Source organism: Rutilus rutilus (assembly GCF_951802725.1).
Source record: "Rutilus rutilus genome assembly, chromosome: 14".
In the NCBI taxonomy this organism is placed as follows: Eukaryota; Metazoa; Chordata; class Actinopteri; order Cypriniformes; family Leuciscidae; genus Rutilus; species Rutilus rutilus.
Window position 1 is genome coordinate 18,229,706 of NC_140219.1, and position 20,950 is coordinate 18,250,655.

Here is a 20,950-nt window from a genome sequence, read left to right on the forward strand (position 1 = left end):
CATGCATGCTCTGTGCCTTCAATGCGTGTGCATGTCTACGATGTCAGGGTGTGTGCGAGTGCACAGGTTTTTATTGGTATTTGTGCATGGCTGAGGGAGAGAGAATGCAGAGAGAGTGGTAGAGACGCAGAGAAAATGGAGGGTGAGATCTCGGTGGCAGCGAGGGTGAAATTTCACCAAGCGCAGGGAGGGAAGGCGTGAGCAAGGAGCTGACTAATTCTGCCTCTGTTCAGAGGATGGGAGAGGCATCAGTCAAAAGCAGTGCGGTTTTTCACTCATTGGCTTTTGTTTTAATAATGAATTATGCATGTGTTCTTGGCAGCATTTGCTGTAAACCAGATAAATGAACCCTTAAGATGGGATATTTCCTGCTTATTCTTTCTTTCTGTGATCATTTCCTTCTCATTTTTGATGTATGACATGCAGCAATGGGAAATAAATCAAGCATATATCTTCTCTTGTGCGCCGCATGCAATACCTGATAGGCACGAGCACTCTTAGGGCATATTGATGGAGTGTATGTTTAATTAATGAGAAGGAAATTGTTTAACGGAGGTATATAGGACAATGACACTATTAAAGCTTCTCGTATGTTAGGAGGAGATCATGGATCATCTTTGCTGGTTTCTCCTTCTCTGGCCAGGCTGTTACCTGTCAAGATTATTAAAGAAGTTTTAGTTATCTTTCAAGGCCTCGTGGTTGTTTTTTCATTTGCAAAGTCTAATGCTTCTGAAGTAAATATGAATGAATTTCGTTGAGCAGTAAAAAGGGGGTAGAATGTTCGTCATTATTGGCAGTCATCACAAAGACACATGATAGTGGTGGTAATAGAGGTGAAAGTTCTAATGTGGAAAAGAGAAATCAGCCAATGAAGACAGGCGGGCTGAGGAACCAGAGTGGGTTACATAAGAGAAGGCAGTTGGTGGAGCCGCAAGAGGAGACACTTTGAAAGAAAAGCTGTGGATTTGTGAGCTATGGTTTGGCCCCCCACTTTCTGTATGGCCATATTTAACTGTTTTTAGAGCTTTGAGTGCATACACTATATAAACACAGTCATATCCGCTGAACACAGGTGAAAATCATGTAGAAGTTTCCCGTTTGTTTTGTTAAAAATTACAGATATATTTCCTCGCACTCTGCTTTGTGCTTTAATGTGCTTTTAAGTGTGTCGTTTTTGCACCCCTAGCATCAGCAAACTGAAAAAGAACTGTTTTCTAACAGGTTTCCCAAGCACTGTCTGTCTTCCATTGGAAAGCCAAACAGATAGTCCCACCCCTACGTGCCATTGGTTGAGCTAATGTAGCTGTGCTCAGGCAAATAATGTTGAAAGATGCATATGAATGCATATGAAAGAAAATATATTTTATGATTAAATTGACCCAGTTCACCTTATAGCTGCATTGCCTATTCATCATTTATGTATTGATTCTAAAATCAACATAGAATCGGAATTTTATGATTTTCTGAGTGAAACTTGATAGTGAATGAGAAAAATGTAGGACAATACTTATTTTGTTCATCTATACTTAATTTTATTAATCTGAATTTTTATTGGATTGTGAAAAGTGGACATTATTTAAAAGAATAGAACCAGAAGATTGGGCAAGTGTTGTTTTAAATGGTAGAGATTATGAAGACAGGCATTTATTTCCTTTGGAATAATGTGCAGTGCTGAATCGTGCACAGTCTTCTTGTCTCTAGGCACCGTTTTGTCATTTTGTGCTCTTGAACTTTATGGCAAGTCTTATGGCTATGATTAGTGTTAAATAACCGTTCATCCTTACATCATTTATCACAAGATGTTATTTTTCATTTCAAATGATGTGCTTGTATAAGTGATTGAAGGTATCTGTAGGTGTTGCATATGTACTGTTGTTGCTAGTGCTGGATGCTTTTCTGTCGTGATTCTGTCAAAAGTTTTCCCTTGAGATGTTATCGATTAACCTGTTTTTGCCTGTTTTATATCAGTATTAACATTCTTGATTGGCCACTAAAATGCAGTCCTTGTCCACACTCACAGTTGCACGTCCATCAATGTACAGGTGCTCAGGAACTGTGTTCATTACATATGTACTTGAAGAAGTCTGTGGGGATGAAGGAGTAGATTTTAAGTGAGACTTTACTCCTCAGATTCTCAGCTCTTACCCTTAGCTGCGATACAGACAGCCTCCATCTTAGAGAGGAAGCGTCTGCATCATATCAAGAAGGATTTTTTTTTTTTTGTGAACGCATCCTTGTAGCTGCTAAACATATGGACAAGGCTGAAAGGATGCAAGTGAGATTGAAATGTATGTGACAAGATGTGTCCTGGCTTCATTACAATTTGAGAGACTCAAAAAGGCAAATGGATGCTGTCTTTCTGCAAATGAGACAACTGCTCATTGTCTCATTCATAAAGCCAACCATTACTATAGAGATGATTCATCGATCATTATCGTCCTCAGTCCTCCTGAGATATGAAACTTTACAAATAAATCATGTTAAATGCTGCATATTAAATAGCAGGGGAACTATAATATTCAGTTCCCACTATGCTGAAATGTGAAATAAAATATTATTCTGATAAAATAAAATGTTTATTTTTATCATTGTAGCTATTGCAAAGCAAACATAGCGTATTTTTGTGTCTACTGCATGTACAGTTTTGGACTATCAGATTTATTAGATAAAAAAATATTGAAGAAATAAAGATAATTATTTTTTTCACTTCAGTACGTGAGTAAGTAGTGAATGATATTAATGAGCAACATGCATTTAATATGTAATTATTTCCTGGTTTTGTAAGTCCTGTTGTAATCATCTTAACATGGGCACTGTGTAATTTGACAATATGGACACTGTATAAAGTGCTACTTACATTTTAACATCCTATGTAGAAAGTCTTGTTTTTCAAAATGTATTTTAAACCATTTAAAAAATCATTTTATATTGTGCCATATAATATATCATATTTTTACAAATACATTATAACTATTCTAATTTTATATCCAAGATTAAAAATATATATATATATTTTTAACCTGACAGCATAACTGTTGCCATATATGTCAAGAAAAACAGATGTGTCCAGTATACAGGACATTTGGAATTGGGAGATTGACAGTTAATTTGCTTGTTTATTATCTGAACTTCTGCATGCCGTGATCATTATTACATCTATATGTCTATGGTCTTTCTTCAAACAGCAGTATAGAAAATTAAAAATCTTTTAAGGGGAAAAAAATTATAAGGTTGAGTATTTCCTGAATATATAAAAATTCAGTTTACGTATTTAATGTTATTACATTTCCATCAAACACAGTTGTGCACACATGCTCCTAGCAGTTGTTGGATTAACAGCACATCTAATGAGTTGTATTTAATAGTATTAGGTTATGTGCAGTATAATGCCTAAATGCGTCCTCTTGCAGATGCCCAGTATAGCCAATTTGTGAGAAATATATTCTGATTGAACATTTGCATTCATTAGAATAAAGCCTGGCATTACAGTGCATTGAATGGCAGAGAATACGTGGAGTACGTTCAGATTTTTTTTTCTCATTAAGCATCTCATTAATGGTGCATCCTGCTATATCAGACGTGATATTCTGTGCTCTTGTGATCTCAGCAGTAAGCCAAGTTCCTCAGTTGATTATGTATGTCATAAATCAGGGGCAGAGCTAGCATGTGTGAGCGCTTACGGATGGATCGCTAGCTTGAGACATCACCATAGACAGTAATATATTCATCTGAGAGGAGGCTGGGTTTGTGAAAGATTTTAACAAATTGGATTTTCATTTGTAATGTGAGGTTTTGTGTTGCAGAAAGGAAATGGAGTGGGGGTTGGGGTTGGGGTTTATGTTGTGGAGGAAGATAAGGTTTACCTCATCTATTCCAGAAGGGACCAGTTTAGGGTTGGTCCCACGAGACACTCCTCTTTCAACCAAAACCAATATATGTCCTTCTGGAGAACTGAGAATTTATAGTAGGTAGCCACACATATGAAGATGAGAAAAGTATTTTACTTTTTATCTATTCAATCTTGTTTTTTTCACAAATGTGACCTTACAATAAATTCTAATTTCATACATATCTTTTTTAGACCCGGTTGCTTAGTGAAAACACTTACTATAAAATAGCTGATTCGTATGCTTATGGGATCAAACTTTATGTGATCAAATTTATACAATTTCAAAAAGCTTATGTGATCAAATTGATCTCAATAAATCTTACATTTCATATCTGATTCCATAACTATAATGTACATTTTATTTTGTTCTAAGGTAAATCCTATTGGATGTATCTCAAAATATTTTACATTTTACTTTGTAGTTATGAGATAAAATATATAGTACATTAAATATTGTTAAAAATATTGTTAAAAATATTGTTTTATGGATTAAAACTAAGTAAATCCAACCTAGTGCTGGTTATTAACAGGCAAAACATTGGAATGTCACATGCTTTTACTTTCTATGCTACAGCACGTTTGTTTAATTAGACAACTAAGACTTGCCACATTTCACTCTCAATGTGTATGTTACTTCAAAAAGATGCATGGTCTTGTAGGAGAACGCTGTTTGATTCTGCCCAACACTGCATAGGTACCCAATTAACTTTAGGTGTTGCCATAGTGACAAGAAGGCTAGAAATCCTGCTGCCTGAGAGAGAGAGAGAGAGAGAGAGAGAGAGAGAGAGAGAGAGAGAGAGAGATGAATTCAGTGGCATTTTGCAGACATGATCGTGCATCTTCATCACAGCATTTTATTTGCTGACGCTGCAGTTACCTTGATGTGCAGAACTTAACAATATGATTTTTTTTTTTATTACTTTGTGCATGCATTGATCTAGATTTCACCAAGTCTGTTTTGAGAGGGCCTCTATTAGCCCACTATAACACAGTAGGCTACTCTATACACACACATATGAAGCTATTCAGGCAGTTGGCCTGGAAAGGAAGATGACCACATCATAGCTCTTTTCATTTACAGCATTATGTTATTGATTTAGAGATCTACAAGGCTGAAAAACCTACCGCATTTGCTTAGTAAGTGATTGTTAGAGTGCGTTGTTTCACGGCCTTCTCACTGCTGAAGTATCAGTTGTCAGAAGTCTATCAATCCATCATCCTACTCAAAAATATTTGGCACTGGAGAAGTGCACACACACACACATCATGCAAGCGTCTAAACCTGTTCTTAAAACAAAATGTACTCAGCCCATAAAAAAACAACAACGATGGAGCGCATAGAAAATCACTGCAAATGCACTATGAAATGGGGGAGAAGGTACACTGCAATATTTATGTATACTTTTAGAGTTGGCTTTTATACACAGAGAAAGGGTAAAGGATGTGTCTCTGAGAACTTAAAAGAGATGGTTGACTGTTTTTATGGGAACTAGTGGAGTCGTGGTATAATACAACAAGTTTGGTTTGATCTGTGATGAAGTCTAGAACATAGTATGTTCTTACACAGTCTCACCTCTAATGGTCATTATTGCTCCATCTCTGGCCGCTTGCCTGTGTTTTCCTTTATCTCCATCCAATGAGAGAAACCATATTACTACTGTTGATAAACTAATATTAAAGCTGCTTGTGTTTGAATGCTATCCGTTAGTTTAGTGACAGGGAAGGAAACATATTTCTGTAAATATTTGGACTATTTTTAAATAAAGCCTAAATATATTATAAACAGTGCATGTTGCGGTCTACAACTCAGTGGCTTGTTAGTTCTGTTATGTCTGATTTAAAAAAAATTACTCTAATTTAAATAGTTTAATGAGCTCAACAACAGTTTGAAATTAAAAACACTGAAAAATATTTTTTTTTGTAAAAATTATTACTAATAATGTTGCTTATATATATATATATACTGTATATATATGTGTGTGTGTTCAGATTTGATTTTGAAGACAATTTATTCTTGCTTAAATTTCCTATTTTGTGTAGATTATTTATATCTAATTTGGCAAAATTAACAGCAGAATAAGATTGCAAGACAAATTATATGAATATGATCAACAAATGTAAGAAGAAGTAGCAACGCTGCTGATAAGGGCAAGTGGCATTTCTGTCAGCCTGCCCAAAACTGTCTCACACTGTCCCCGAGCCGTCGGGCCATTATTATCGAGCCCTAAGCTTGTTTATGACATTTGCAGCATTGAAGAAATTGCTCTTCTGTTGATGTTTGGATCGTGTAGTGAAAAATGATGCATGTTATTAAGATTACAAAGTAATTTGCAGCAGGATGTTTGGTAATTTTCTGTGCACTGGCTGGCCCACTACGTGAGCTTTATACATTGTGATATTTGCCCATATAAATACATTTGTGTGGGTGTTAATGTGAGTGACTGTATTGCTCATGGCCATTGACCTGTCAGCCATATGCTCTCAGCTGGCGACCCTGTTGGAGCGCAGCTCCCCTGCTCCGCTCAGTGCCACACGTGGGATGGGGAAAAAAAGAGGGCTGTTTATTTGTTTGCTCACCTGCTTTGTTTCATTTCTTCTTTTTTTTTTTTTGCTGATCGCAGTGGTGACTGTTCTGGAAAACAGAAGAATAGCAGTCAGCTTACTCATCTTATTCAGTTCTGGATGCATCCACCATGCTGACAAGGAAGGCAGACATGTACACATGCCACAGAGAGCCTCGGCAGAAGTGCTGCTTGCTATTGCAGCGTTGTCACAAAACCCTCCCTGCTGCTTCAGTTTAATGGCTAACATCCCAATGAATTTAAGAGCCTATTTTTAGAGAGCTTGCAAAGTCATTCCCTCTTTTGTGCCATTACTCTGACCCACTCCCTGTGTGATGCTTCAACTGTCAGTGGCTGCATTCTGCACCGGCCGGCGTTAAAACTCCCACACAAGATCACAGAATCTGCATGCATCACAATCAATAACTGGAGAGTGCTGATCCACGAGCCTCTGACTCTCTTTGTGTTGTGGGAGTCTGTGGGTGCTTTTAACAGAGCTTTTGAGCTTCCCGGTGCTTGTAATTTTAGACCTTTTTTGGTTTTTACCTCTGCTGTGGACTCACTCGTGAGCGTACAGCGATTGCAGAGAGTATTCTATACGCAGGATTGCTTGCATTCATTTACATTTTTCATTTACACTGTGCAGGGGCACCGACCTGTGACTAAAAATTGCAGGAATAAATTAAAACGTAATTAACTTTCAGATGGGAAAAGTATTTGTGTCGATATGCCTCTTTTATCAGATCTAATTTAGTGACAAGGCATTGGTTAATTATATCTTTTGAGTACAGGCCAGCGTGTTCTGCACATGACCCGTGATGTCCAATTTGTGAACGAATGTTTCTTTTTAATAAGTCAAACAGATTCATGAATCACTGGTCATCGATTAAATGCGCCGAGAACCATTATTCCCCAGTGTTGGTTAGGTTTATAATGCTTACACTGACTGTGTGGCTGTCCATATGGAAATTTGTGGGTTAATTATACACATTCGGAATCACATTTTGTTGTATTTTGAGGTACAGTATTTAATGAAAACATTCAAATATGCTTCAAAAATACTATTGGTTATTGTTTAACATAGTTAGCCTAATTGTAAGATTGAATTGTTAGGGAAAACTTTGTGTGGGTTTTAATTGGGAACCACACTGAAAACCCCCCACAATTTAAGGGTTAGATCACATACAGAATAGAAATAGCTTGCAATTACAGGCTACCACTTTTAACAGTTCATAAATAAACATTTGACAATTTGGTTTTAAAACAAGCAAGGAATAAGAGATTTTTGAGTGGCACAAATACAGTCACTAGAGTGACAGCATTAAACTGGAACACAAATCTTTACCAAATGCAACTAGAAAAACAATCTAGTTTATTGTCGCTATTGGGCAGAAACCTTGTATCTCCATATTTCGAACATTTTAGTATTAAAAAATACTAAAAGTTTTTAAAAGAGCTTGTGTTAGACCTCATTGGATCCTCATATCTGTCAGAAAACCTCATAACTCCACCCCGCCTCTATAGTTTGGACCATCGCTGCTTGTTTGCAATGCAAGGGTAAATAAAGAACTAGTTGTTTGAATATGTATGTGTTTTCTTTACTCAAGAAACACTATATATATATAAAGGCTAATGTTTTATGTATTTGAGGAGCAGAGAAGAGTGTCTAACTCACAATGTCTTTAATATCTTTTATAACATGAGATTTTGGCCAAGTGACAGAAACAACTGAGTGCCCACATACAGTAGCTTCAATATAATGTATGTTAATGAAAACGTTATGCGATGCACTTACTCTCAGATGCGGCTGTTTTAATAATGGACATTTCAGAGAACACATTCTCTATTTGAGCTTGATTTTGGTAAAATGTTAATAATATAATGACACATGCAAATGTTTGATCATATATAAAGCCGTAATATAAACTTTGAAAACGAATATAAAAAAAAAAGTTTTTTTTTATTTTTTTATTTTTATTTAACATTATGTATCTGAACTGAAAAATTATGAAAAGCAGTATTTCACTTTATATTCCTTACAAAAATATTATGTAAAATGTATGCATGCAATTTGCCAACTTAAAAAGGTTATTTGGCACCTAATTATTTCATTGGTCATATTCAAATATTTTTGTTGCAAGCAACAAATAAAGCTTTTAAAAGTTGACAAACTGCACGTATATGCAAATTTATATGCACTATCATCCCCCTCAGATAAGGATCATATGAGAAGGAGACTGCCAGTAAAGAGCATCCCTTTCATGTAGAGATGCTCTGTGTGTCATCTCTCATTGCTGCATTATCTCTGTAGCCCTTCAGCCATTTTCTGGACGTTTCCAATTTTCATAGTGTTTTACCAATCTTTTTGTCTTCGCTCTCCTTGTTCTCATCCCTTTTCCCCTTTAATGTTTTTTTTTTACTGCCTCCAAAATAGCATCTTTTTTTTCAGAGAACATTTATTCACATTGCTTTAACACTGTTTGCTAATGCAATTAGTTGTTCGTCTCTGTTTCTCCCTGAAAGGATGTGCATAAAAAGCAGCTGTAATTACACCATCACTCTTGCACTTTTAAAAATCACCACAAAAAGCTTTGTTTTATTCGTAGTTCATTCTGAGCTTGATTGAAAGTTTAACATGAACATATTGCTTTTAATGAAATGTTTTATGAATTAATTAATATTTTAGTGTGCGCCAGATTGAAGTCATCTAAGATTTGAATATGATATTCTGTTTTATTCTAAATTTGTCATATGCACAAAATACATATTTTATATTTAACAAATTAAAAGAGTCGTGTTTGTAACATCTGATCTGGCATGGAAATTCAAGTAAAATTCTCCCTGTTTTGGCATCAAATATTTACATTAGCAGCTGGAGTGTGTCCATTTATTTAAAGCTCTGGAATTAATTCTGTCAACATACCCATATTCTAAGGCACAAAGAACAATTGTTTGCGCAGTTTTACTCAAGCTAAGTATTGATAAGCCTATTCATTAGACTGAATGTTTTTAACATGCTATGCAATGTTTTGGATTTTCTGGGTGGTTGCTAGGGTAGGCTGGTTGGTTGTTAGGTGGTTGCTTACTTGCTCAAATCCTCGACTGCATCCGAAATCGCATCCTTTCTTGAGTAGGGACTTACTTTGAATTTTGAGTACTTTGTAGCCGCTAAAAAAGTACGTTCTACATAGTATGCATTTGTGTAGTATGAATGTAATCCGGAAGTTCTACATTCGCCATGTTGTCATTATCATGTGACCTACAGTACCAGTTTCAATTACGTCACTCCACTTCCATTCACAAATCCTCTCCCGTAGCCTCATGGGATAGTAAAGTGTCCATATGCACACTTCATAATCTCAGAAGTGATTGTTGAAAAAAGTAATAGCACATCTCTCATTAACATACTGTATGATTCGAGACATCTTTCAATTCATGTCCGTAGTGCAAGCGTGTGGGACGAGTCACGCATCAAAGTTTAACTGTGTAGGGTTACTGGTTCTGTGGAGCTGTCCTTTGTGAGACCACTAATAATGTTATTAAAAAAAGTGTCACCAATTTATTTTTCATATGCAATGTTTATTATGCAATGTCTTATTTAGCTGTCAAATTGGGAGTTCAAGTTCAGGTTACATGCATCCCATAGTGATGTCAGGGCACTAGGGGTGGGTGATATGGCAAAAAATATCATATCACAATTTTTTTCAGGAAAATCACGATTTTTTAATGTTTTTTTTTACGATTTTGCAAGTGACTGAGCAGTATAGCCAAACTAATTTCGTTATTTAAAAAATGTAGCCTTACAAGGAAAGAAAATATAAAAGAAAAAAGAATGACAGACCATTTAGGGGTTATCTTTGTTATTAAAAATAAGAACAAAGATGCACATTACAAATGCAATATAATATACAAATGAAATAAACAGTGTTTTATTTTTTCACAATAGCATTCGAGAAATTTAATAAACAAATGTAAAAATTAAACATAGACTTCACTGTATAACTTATATATACACTGATTCTTATTAAAGCTACTGAAGGCTTTCCTGTAGCTCAAACAGTAGAGCGTTGGCGCTGTGGACATGGGCGATCCCAAGGAAAGCAAGAACTGATAAGAATCTAAATGTGTACCTTGAAATGCAATGTAAGTCGCTTTGGATAAAAGCGTCTGCCAAATGCATAAATTTAAATGTAAAAGAAGTGATTTAGTGAAGAGCGTGAAGTGTTTTTGTCTTTGTCTTTTGTTGTTTGATTAACATTTATGACAAGCGGCGGCAGGTTTATTAGGCACTGCTGTCACTTTAAGACGACTGTGTTTATGTAAACCTTGTGAAGCGCAATAAGACGCGAAAGATGAGTTTAGTTCTCATGTTCTGTTTGACAGGCTTTTAGTGAAAAAATCGTTTTAACTGGCAAGGCTTTGCGCATGTAAATAATAAACTTTAGTGATTGTTAATAACTGCAATGTCACGTACCCGTAACCTCTGCTTTAACATGCGATGTGAATGTGCGTTGCGTTGTACAGTATGTTGGGACTGAGGCGCCGAAACTGCAACTGATAGAACATGCACTGTAGCATGATACTACGATATTTCTTCAAAAGCAGATTGTGTAAATAATCGTGATATCGCACATGAGGGCACACTAATGTAATCCAGCCTTTTAATCAGATCTTTGTCCCTATAGAGGTTGAAGCTGTTATTTTTTTCTAACACATTTCATTGGCTTCATTGGACATTGGCTTGATGGAGTAATAACGGTTTGCATGTATACATCCCCTGGCACACAACACACAGACTTGCTCACTCACTCTTCCTCTCCAGAGAGATACAAATCAAGCAGAACATCCCTGATATCTGAGAGTCCCAGCTGCCTCAGGCCACAGCTACTAGAGGGTTGTGCCGAGCCTGTACAGATAACGTGCTGGATTATCGGCCCGCCGTTACATGGTTTGCAGGCAGTGCGTCTGTGTTTGATTTAACACTTGAGTTTTGTACGGAGGGCTTGTTTTAATTCATTTACACCTCAAGTAGGAGCTGTAGGTAGAGTGTTGATATCTGTCGGTCGATTGCCAATGTACTTTAAAGGAAATGCTTGATCGAAAACATGAGCAGACTTTTTATTTTCTTTCAATCCATGACCATTACAATCTGTCTGGGAAATTATTGGAAAAAAATTACAGAAAGATACACTTTACATTACAACATTCATTTAAAATTAATTTAAATGATTATTATGATTAAATGATTATTAATTAATCACAATATTACCGTTTTTACTGTATTTTTGATTAAATAAATGCAGCCTTGGTGAGCATAAGATACTTCTTTTAAAAGCATAAAAAAATGGCAATGTTTCCAAACTTTTGACAGGTACGGTATTATACTGTATTTTTGTCATTACATTTGCTTGGTTATTTGCAAAAGCCTCAGAAACCTGTGACATGTTGGTCAGACGCACTAGATGTTTCTGCTGTATTTTTGTCTTGTAGACCTAAAATACTTTATTATTTCACATTAGTCATCGTGACTTCGTGACAGTGTGGTTTTACAGGGAAACAGAAAAGTGAAAACAAAACAAAAAGAAAGAAACCGTAGGCACCCATTAAGGCTGGTTAAGGTGTAGCGCCTTTATTTCCTCTATTAGCTCTCATGTTATATTAATCTTGTGTGATTAATATAACATGATTAATTGTTACACGTTAAATATATTAAGTACTTGAACCAGGTCATTTGGCATTTACTTCTAATGGTGGTGTGTGTGTGTGTGGGGGGGGGGGGGGATTCATAATTCAAGTTATGAATGAAACTTAAAGATTGCAGTTATTACTTTTAAATCTTTAAAAACAATAATAATGTTACACTGTTAAATTAGATCTTTAGCAAATCTGAAAACGAATATAATTTTTTAACTTTTGTGCATTATAATGTTGTATATTGTTCATAAAAGATCTATAGCATTTTAATATCTACTTGACTTTGCATGAAAAACATTATTGGCTTTATTGAAATCAGCTATTTGTGACATTATTTTAGTATGTTTATTAAGCAGTTTTCTTTGTGGAGATGCTTGACTGCTCCCAAAAATGTAGGTGATTTTAAGTATATTGAAATGATGGTAAAAGCTGACCCACACACACACAAAAACTCATACCTGTACATCCATGACCACTTACGTAAGCTCTTCAGTACACTGCAGGATAATCACGCTGCATATTAACCCCCATAATAATATTTGGGAATGCCACTATGTTGTAAGTTTGCACTATTTTAGTGTACTGGCTTACAGGAGTGTTGCTTGTGTAACACAGAGAGTCGCTGAGCTTTGAATAGGCTGCTGGAGTTGCTGTAGTAGATCCTGATCAGCCAGCTTATAAAACTGAATGTGGGCCCTCAGTGGATTAATATTCCACATTAAAATTCCAATTATATAATCAGCCAAATCCAAGCACTGCAAATGCTCATCAGAATCTCTGCAGAGCTCGTGACGGCGAGGGCCAGCGGTTGAACCTGAGAGAGTGACGCAACAGAGGTCCACTTATCGTGAACTCTCTAAAATCATTTTTGCCATCGGTGTTCGACTGACTGTGTGTGGTTATTCACAGAGCATCCCTCGTGACATCCCGGTGACAGCATGCCACATTTTTAATGCTTAAACCTCAGGGGACGTGAGGCCGCCGTGACATTTTGAACCTCTCGACACAACCCTGAAAAAGAGCAGCACTTTGCGTTTTCTTTAACTGTTCAGTGAAAGGAAAGGTGATTAATGACAGATTTTGGGGACTGTATGAACCTCCCATTTTTCTGTTTAAAAAGGCTGATTGCTTGACAGCTCTAAATACAATTTACATCCTCTGAGCATTCTCTCGTCAAACCGTCCACTGAGAATATGGAATAATGAGCAAGAGTCATTTATGTAATTACTTTTGGTTATGAGTTATTAAATAAAGCTCAAACCCAAGCAAAAAGTCTTGGAACAATATAGGAGGGTTGTTAGCTTGAATAAAACTGTTTGACATTGGATCTGTTGAAAAAGTGACCTGGGTGCACATGTAGAATTTAGTCTGATTTAGTCTGAATAGTTTTGATTGGTCCTTTGAGGTATTCGATCCCCGTAGAGATAATGATATTTTTTCTTGTTCGCTCATAACAGGCAGAATCCCATCTTTCATGTTTTAGTAATACATTTCTAATCATCTTCGTAATGTCCTGTTCCTGTCCTTTAAACCGTAAATCCTTTGCCGTTTCGATTGGCTTTATTTGAGTGTTTTTTGGTGTGATTCTTATTTGCGTGGATCACTGAGGTGAGGCAACTGGCCTGGACCTCATTATAACTCATCTTAAAAGCATTTTAACACTGCTTTGTGTTTGTGATGTTGTCATTCAAACATTTAGTCTATGGTGGTCAATGCGATTTTTGTAGTTCTTTTGACAGAAGTCTCTTATGTTCACCAAATCAAGATTTAGTTGATCAAAATTAAAATGAAATAGTATTACAATTTAATGTTTTCAATTTTAATACGTTAATATGAATTCCTGTGATGCAAAGCAGATTTTTTTTTTCACGTGTCACATGATCCTTCAGAAATCATTCTAATATGCTGATTTGCTGCTAAAGAAACATTTCTTATTAATATCAATGTTAAAAACAGTTGTGCTGCTTAGTCTGTTTGTGGAAAACGTGACATTTTATTAGAGTTTTGATGAATAGAAAGTAAAAAAAACGGTTTATTAGAAATAGAAAAATGGTGTAACATTATAAATGACTTTTCTTCTCACTTTTGATATATATTTTTTGCATTTCTATGCTGATTTTAGTCAAATCTGTAATATTCTGCAACATGCAGCCTGTTTAAACATGGTAAGGCATAACCGAACGAGCCAAAAATGAACACACGAGGGGAGTTTGTGTGGAAATGTGTGAATGTTCGAGTTTTGTTTCTCCATATGGAGAATATTGCATAACAGAATTAGACGGTGAATACTGTAAATGACTGTGAACAAAATAAAACTGTGCCTCTATGAAATGTATGAAATATGCTGATATTAGAACTCTATTTAATTCTAGGTCACTTTCCTTTTACCTTACCATAACACTCGGTCCACATCACACCTCTCTGATGGACTGAATCATATTCTCCATAAGTCATATTAAAAGTTCTTCTGATTACGAATGGTCTGTGTGTTCTCAGATCAGTGGCTGCGATAAAAAACAAACATGAAAGTCAGTGACGGTCACAGTGGAGATCTTCGCTATGGGGCTTAAGCTCTGATATTCTCTGTCTCCTGTCCAAGGTGTGCAAGAGAGACTGCAAATCTGGCCCCTCCGTGGGAGGCAGATTGTTTTGGCAATTCCTGATGTGATACGAACATTTAAAACAAAGCCTCTTTTCATTGCTATTTGGCAGTAAATACACCAGCATATGGATACACGTCCTCATGAATGTATTCATAATTGCACACAGAAAGTAGTGGCACAGCACTTGTTTTTCTACTGTCGTTCTTGCTGTTGTCCTACTTACTGTAATTCTTCAAATTCGACACCTACACAGATTGGTCAGCCAAGCTGAAGGCAGGCACACGAAGTGAATGAAGCGATGTGGGCGTGATGAAGTTCAGGGATGTAGCCCTGATTTCATAGTCATGACTTCGGAAGAGAGGAGAGAGATGGAGAATGAATGAGAGGAACATGGAGTCAGTCAGAGGTGCCCTCTGTCCTCTTTGCTTGTTGTTTTAACCACAGCTCTCAAAGTAATGTACAGCATTCACTGTGAGCTCGACGCCGCTGCTATGCGCTCCGGTGCCAACTGTGTCTGTGCTCGTCTCTGTGCTGCCTTCAGGTGGCCCGAGCTGCTCGCAGAATAAGCTTACAGAGACAGTAATGTCTGAGCCTGTGAATCACGTCTGCTGCACGGAGCGTTATGGATCGCCAGAGTGACTGCTGGAGAAGCAACATGCAGCAAGGTCATGATCTGAGAGGATAAGGCCTGCTAGAACAAAGCTGATGTATCACAGGCTATTCGCTACACGGACAATTACAGTCACTATTGCGTTTCATAAAGGGATGGTCATAATTTACTCGCCCTCATGTCTTTTGAAACCTGTACACTGCAAAAATGTGTTATTGATTTACCAACTAATGTAAATTGAACAAATGCTTAAAACTAGCAAAAATAACAAAAGCTTGACTTCATTCAAAAAACATTATTTAATTTTTTTTATTTAGAGTCATAGAGTCCAAGGGAAGTTTGCTTGTCAAATGTATTTGTCTTTTACCGAAAAATTAATACATAAATGAAACTATTTATTTATTATAAGTCATTTTAATAATCTTATTCAAATATTAATAGTATTAATATTCATTTATATAATAATGATAATAATATAATATAATAACCATATATATATATCTATATCTATATCTATATATCTATATATATATACATATACATATATATATATGTATGTATATGTATGTTGGCTAGCAGGCGAGCGTAGCAACAACACACAACTTCCATAAACAACAGATTGTCCCGACAAAGTGGAAACTACTCCATTTCAGGAGAAGCTTTTGTGCGTAGCTTGCATTGTACTTTCAGGTAGGTACTCAAGCTGTTCTCTGTAAAATGTGCAGCACAGATAAACTGATAAACTTTGGGATTATAATCTCCAGGAACAGTGTTTAAAATAAATTTTAACCACTCTAAGTTTGTCAGCCTCAGTAAGGTCAAACAAATGAAACAAAAAAAAAACACATCTCTTTGACATAGCAGCAGCTCAAACAGGCCTCGTCCACTTTTTTGCGTGCTCTGTGGGTGGGGATTATTTAAATGAGTAACATTATGACTTCAAAAAGCCCGGAAAAATTGCATTGTAGTCCAAATGACTTCTGTTAAATAAAATATTTCCCTTTGGAGTGGACTTTGAGCTTTGTAACCTTGCCGGTGTTTTTTTATGCTCAAACAGCAACATTACACACTTACTAAAGCTGAAAAGTGGAATAGGACCCCTTTAAAGTTTGCCAGTCCCTGGTTCCTTTTTTCATTGTATGGAAAAGAGAAGCGTTGAACATTCATCAAAACGTCTCTTTTTGTGTTTCTTGGATGAAAGAAAGTGTTTGGAACAGTAGTAAATGATGGCAGAATTTGCTTTTTTGGGCGAACTTTAAAAAGAGAGCACAAGTCCTGAAGTCACATTTCTCATAATGACACATGGACATCACAGATTTCAAAAGAAAAAGGAAAAAATTATAATTTTGAGTATATTCCTTGTTTTTGGCACAGGACACCACGCAGAGGAGTGGGCACAGCTCTCAGCTTAGCAACAAGGGGTAGCAACCAGCCGGTTAGCAGTGAAGTCACTCGAAACAGCACTTGTTATTCGTTTCTTTCATTCTATATGAATTGTAATTAAGTACAGTTACATGTTAGTATAAATCTCCATAGCAGACGCAGTGGCGTATCACATCCCTGCATCAGATTCTCTCTCAGCCTGTTGTGATAGAATGCAGAGCACTCTGACTTCTCATCTCAATGGTGACTGAGGCTGTGTTCGCAGTGTAATGATAGAGATGGTTACAGCACTGCTGCGGCAGTGGTTCACGTAACCTGGCAACAGTGTGATCAGACAGGGCAGGGTAGATTGAATTATTAACCCTTATTCTGCTGATGTGTTCCTCGTCAACCGGCAACCCCCCGCTAGTCAGACTGACGCTGCATAACTCGCCATATATTATATACCGCATACGTTAAAGGCACATACTCAGGCTAGCTCTGTTTATTTATAGAGCATGTAATATTTAATATCATCTTTTAGCGCTATCTGAAGGTCAGATTGGTGACCTCGCTGAGGCTCATTTGGAGCAGCTTACCATGACCAAACAGAACACACAGCCAGGACATGCTTCAGTAACTAAAAAAAACTCCTGATTGTTTAAGGACCCATATACCATCATGGTAATTCAATTCTTAAAAGGTTAGTTCAAAATCAGTTCCCAAAAATGAAAAATCGGTCATTATTTACATTACAATCTGTATTTGTAAAGCTATTTTTTTTCTGTGAATTGCAAAATAGACATTTCCTGATAATTATTATATAGTTCTTGCCATACATCAAGCTCTAAACAGGACAAAAAAAACAAACAAAAAACATGAAAAAGGACTATAACATATCCATAAAAAAAATAAAAAAATTTTTTTAAGCCAAACAGACCAAAATTAAAATCCTACCAAGGTGGGTGTTTTTTTTTTGTTTTTTTTTGACATGAGGGTGAGAAATGATGACAAAATGTTCATAATTTTGGGCCGAACTAACCCGTTCGTTTATTTACGTTCGGTGCTACGGTAACCGAAATGAATTTCCCTTTTTAAGGCCTGTCTGGACTTGATTGGCACGTTTTCCCAGATGCATTAAAGAACCTGCAACATGTTTCTGCATGTTCTGGAAGAAACAAAAACAAAAAGTCTTTCTGATGTCCATCTTTCCTCTCTACCACATACATTCCAGTGTCTCTGACTTTCCCCTTCTGGTGTCCGTGAGCACCTGTACCCTAGCGCAATGTTGGGTGCATGGTAATTAAGTCTTATTGATTGAATTGCAGCGTGGCTTATAAAACCCATTGAGACTCAACAAGAGAGGATCTAAGAGTAGCTACTCTTCTGTCTTAGTTTCCTAAGCATAAAACACTTTACATCTACATCTAGAGCGCTGGATTTGCATCAAGTAGTGACCTTGAGCTGTAAGCTGCATTGAATGTAGACATGGGAAGAGTTGCATTACATTCCTGTCCGTAATCCTATCAGAACAGACCTCTGGCCCATTTGTGGGTTCCAAACCAGCAGTTGAGAACTTCTGATCTAGACCCTCCTAGGTCTCCTGTAGTTTCTAGTTCATGAAGCATGTGAGTTATGGCTCGTTTCCACTGAGTGGTGCAGTACAGTACAGTACAGTACAATACGATTTGGGACGATAAACCCTGATCTGGTTTGCGTTTCCACCGCCAACAGTACCCTTACTTATTAGGCGTGGTGTATGCCAGAAAGTAGCTATCGACATAATTCTCAAGCGAAGAAGAAAGCGACACGGTAAACAACAATGGAGGACATACAGCAGATCTTGTTCTTGCTTCTCGGCATGTGGCTGTTTGTCACAAGCGCGCCGACATTGTGTTGCAACGGTATATTATATTAATATATACTGTATACGGTATACTGTATATTAAAAAATACCGCCTCTTGTTGTCATTCCCCTTGTAATATGCGCAAGTGATGATTCTCTGTCAACCAATCAACGTTCTGCAGTGAGTCTATCTCCACCCTTTAGGTACCGGACTACTGTGCTAGGTACCCCAACAGAAGGGTCCCAAAAAACTGGTATGGTACGGTTGGGTATTTTGGTACCATTCTGGCAATCGAAACAGAAATAACTGCGTGCCATACTGTACTGTACCGTACCGCTCTGTGGAAACGAGTCAATATACATCCTCCAAATGGATTTCTCCCCTGGTGTATCTTGCCTCTATATCAAGCAGGATGACTTGAAGCACAGAGCACACATCTGAGCATACAGTATCTGACAGAACTGCCTTCATGATGGGATGTAATTTAAAGGATGCAGTTAGAGCAGTATATAGACTGTATATAATAACATATAATAACATTTAACAATAATAATAGATAATATATATTAGTGCTGTCAAATCAATTAATCGCATCTAACATAAAAGTTTGTGTTTATGTAATATGTGTGTATATATATATATATATATATATATATTATATACAGTATGTGTGTGTATATATATATTTATATATATATAAATCTCTCTCTCTCTCTCTCTATATATATATATATATATATATTATATATATGTGTGTGTGTGTACACATATATTATAGAAACATAAACGTTTATATTAGATGATATTAGATGTATATTAGGTTTATATTAGATGAATCGATTAATCGATTTGACAGCACTAATGCAAGTAGGAATGAAATAGAATGGAAAATGTAAAAAATTTATAAAAAATTTAAATAGTTGTATTAAAATGTGTATTAGCCTATTATTTAAAAGAAACATATTAAAGGAGGCTACTGTACGTAATAATGTGTGTGATTATCCTGCCCTGTATACTCTTTTTGAAACCGGAGCTCTCCTTTATTTAGAGCGTTTAGAAATGAAATTGTTATGGTTTAACATGTCAAGAGTGTACTGATACCAACATGGTCACACCCAAAAACTGAATGACGTGGCACTGAATGGTGTGATTGTTGAGGCTTGCAAAACGATGTAATTGACAATACCTGGAACCTATGCTGTGTGTTTAGAACAGAACCGAATGTGCCTGGGTGGGCATGTTAATCGCACTTTGTGGCTAGAACGGACCACTGTCATGGTGTCGTCGCCAGTGTATGCCCTGAGAGAGATGAACGAGGGAGGGCGGACTCTGCCCGCTCCTTCCAGTCAATGCAGAGGCCAGAGTAGCTGTTGCCATAGTAACACATTGATTATTTAACAATTTGGATGAAGCGCTTGCCCTGGTGCTTGCCTTGATTCAGTGAGAGCCTTTGTCGGATTGCGGTCCCAAGGGTCTCTGGCCAAGTCCAATTAGGAAAGCCTGACAGGGGCAATTGCGTAGCGGGCTAATGCAAATTCACTCCTCTAATGAGCAAACTGAAGCTACAGCAACAGTTACAATAAATGAGCTGCCTATCCAGAGTATTGACTCGAGATACAGAGACATGTTTATTCATTGATTTTCCTAGGTTGCAACAGATGGAGACAGTTCTGGCAGATGAGCCATCAGTGGACACACGTGGAGATATTACAATTTGACAGCAGTTCTGTAGTTGTTACAGAGGTTTGTTAAGAAGGAAGACAAGAAGCCTAAAGACAGAGTTTGAAAAAGTAGATGAAAGTCAAATTGTGTTCGCAGTACTTGGAACGGATGTTCAGACGCGATGTGCTTGCTCGATTACGTGTGCGCGCGTGTTTGTGTGTGTTGCAGCTGTAGATAACTGAGCAGTGACAGCTGGCTGATAAAAAACAGCCTTTAATGATTAGACATTGAATTAAAAGGAAATTAAGGGATTTATTGTAACATAATCCAGATTTGTCTAATCCCTCTCGTACCCTTTAGACTTTCCCTTCTGCCACATCTGGACACCCTCCAGCCTTGTGCTGTTTGTAACTCTTTCTTCTTACTGTTTCTCTATTCTCACCTCTCTCGAGCCAGTCTTATGTGATTGCACAAGAGTTTAGAGGTCTTGTAAGCACCTGGAATCTTGTCAGGATTCTTGTCCAGGGGAATCATCCCTATGAAAATTCTGTCATGATTTACTCACGTTCATGTCTTTCTAAACTGTCTGTCTTCTGTGAAACACAAAATAAGATGTTTGGAGAATGATGTTTTGCATACCATTGACATTTTATGGACAAAAAAAAAGAAGTAATTTATGTTCCACAGAAGAAAGAAAGTCAATAAAAGGGCAATAATTTTGA

At 36.8% G+C, this 20,950-nt stretch overlaps 1 protein-coding gene across 12 annotated transcripts in view; it reads left to right on the forward strand.

The window, feature by feature from the left end:
• The window catches only part of dlg3 (discs, large homolog 3), a 94,812-nt gene that overhangs the window by 27,356 nt on the left and 46,506 nt on the right, over window positions 1-20,950 (forward strand). The gene's annotated exons all lie outside the window — the stretch shown is intronic.